The sequence below is a fragment of the Danio rerio genome, chromosome 5, assembly GCF_052040795.2.
Source record: "Danio rerio strain M-AB ecotype USA chromosome 5, GRCz13ab, whole genome shotgun sequence".
NCBI lineage: Eukaryota > Metazoa > Chordata > Actinopteri > Cypriniformes > Danionidae > Danio > Danio rerio.
In genome coordinates this window covers 142,501-145,000 of record NC_141025.1, presented here as the reverse complement: position 1 = coordinate 145,000, position 2,500 = coordinate 142,501, and positions in this window count along the sequence as shown.

The window sequence follows — 2,500 nt, the reverse complement described above, 5'->3', positions numbered from 1 at the left end:
AGAAAATGTATAAAACAAAAAAAATAAATAAAATTTAAAAAAAATCCTACCGATGACCCCAGGCCAGCCCATCAGCTTCACTTTAAATAAAAAAAGAAAGAAATTTGTGAAAAAAAAAAAACTGCCGCAGACCCCCGGTCACCCCATCAGCTTCACTTTGCGAGAAAGAAAAAAAAAAAAAAATTAGAGTTAAAAAGTAGACCCCCGGCCATCCCATAGGCTTCACTTTGCAAGAAAAGTAGTAGAAGAAAAAAAATTGAAAAAGAAAACTACCTGTCACCGCAGAACCCCGGTCATCCCATTGGCTTCACTTTGCGAGAAAGAAAGAAAAAAAAAACCGCTGACCCACAGCCAACCCACCAGCCTCACTTTGTAAAAAAAAAATAATAATAATTATAAACAGAGTATATCCCCGGCCATCCCATAGGCTTTACTTTGCAAGAAAAGTAGTAGAAGAAACAAAACTGGAAAAAAAAAACTACCTGCCACCGCAGACCCCCGGTCATCCCATTGGCTTCACTTTGCGAAAAAACAAAAACTGATAAAATGCTATATACATACCAACATATACATATATATATATATATATATATATATATATATATATATATATATATATATATATATATATATATATATATTTGTCTGTGTGTGTGTGTGTGTGTGTTAAAGGATATATCATGCTTCTACCAGAAATATCCCAGAGACCCACCATCCCCCAAGTGAGACTTTGTCATCTCATTGGCTTCACTTGGCAAAAAACAAAAACTGAAAAAATAAATAAAAATACCTCGTCCCCCGGCCACCCCATATGTATATATATATATATATATGTGTGTGTGTGTGTAATTACATATATGTGTTTGAGGTAAAGGATCTATCAAGTTTCTACCAGAGACCCACCATCCCCCAAGTGAGAGTTGGACAAGTGTGCCCTAACCTTAACCCAACCATACAACCATAAACCCCTAACTCTAAACCTCAACCTAACCCTAAACCCAATTTTAACTCCACACCTAACCCCAACCCAAACCCTACCCCCAACCCTAAATCCAACTTTACCCCTCAACCTAACTCCAAATCCTACCCCCAACTTTAACCCCACACCTAACCCCAACCCAAACCCTACCCCAACCCTAAACCCAAATTTAACCCCACACCTAACCCCAACCCAAACCCTACCCTAAACCCAAATCTAACCCTAAACCCCAAATCATAACCTCAAACCCTACCAAGCCTAACCCTAATCTCCAATTCTTTAAGAAAAGACCCACCTTCCCCCAATTGAGTGTTGGACGACCATAGTCTCTGTGCCTTTTTCTCTCTCTCTCTCTCTCTCTCTCTCTCTCTCTCTCTCTCTCTCTCTCTCTCTCTTGCAGGGTGAGCTGAATCGGCTTGACTGACAAAAACGAAGGAAAACCACCACCTCTAGCCAGAGAGCAGGAAAGCCATCCCCCAGCGAGAGTAGGACGACTGTGGCATGGTGCAGTGTTCCACCCAGCAACAAAAGACCCACCATCCCCCAATTGAGTGTTGGACAACCATGGCCTCTGTGCCTCTCTCTCTCTCTCCCTCCCTCCCTTCCCCTCCTCTCTCTTTCTTGCAGGGTGAGCTGAATCGGCTTGACTTTGACAAAAACGAAGGAAACCCACCACTCCTAAACAGAGAACAGGAAAGTCATGCGCCGAGTGAGAGTTGGAGCAATGGGCCTCGACGAGGCTTGTGCAGTGTTCCAAAGAGCAAGAAAAGACCCACCATCCCCCAAGTGAGTGTTGGAACCACCAGTGACTCTTTGCCTTTTCTCTTTCTAACCCCCCCCCCCCCCCCCCCCCCCCCCCCCCCCCTTTCTTACAGGGTGAGCTGAATAGGCTTGAGTTTTACAAAAATGGAGGAAACCCACCACCCCTAGACAGAGAGCAGGAAAGCCATCCCTTCAGAGAGTTGGAGGAGTGGGCCTCGATAAGGCTTGTGCAGTGTTCCAAAGAGCAAGATAAGACCCACCATCCCCCAAGTGAGTGTTGGATGACCAGTGGCTTGCTTTCTCTTGAGAGTGAGGGGAATCGGCTTGACTCTACAAAAAGAGGACAGACCCACCATCCCCCAAGTGAGTGTTGGAACCACCAGTGACTCTTTGCCTTTTCTCTCTTTCTAAACCCCCCCCCCCCCCCCCCTTCTTACAGGGTGAGCTGAATCGGCTTGACTTTTACAAAAATGGAGGAAACCCACCACCCCTAGACAGAGAGCAGGAAAGCCATCCCCCAGCGTGAGAGTTGGGGGAGTGGGTCTCGACGAGGCTTGTGCAGTGTTCCAAAGAGCAAGATAAGACCCACCATCCCCCAAGTGAGTGTTGGATGACCAGTCGCTCGCTTTCACTTGAGAGTGAGGGGAATCGGCTTGACTCTACAAAAAGAGGACAGACCCACCATCCCCCAAGTGAGTGTTGGAACCACCAGTGACTCTTTGCCTATTCTCTCTTTCTAACCCCCCCCTTTCTTACAGG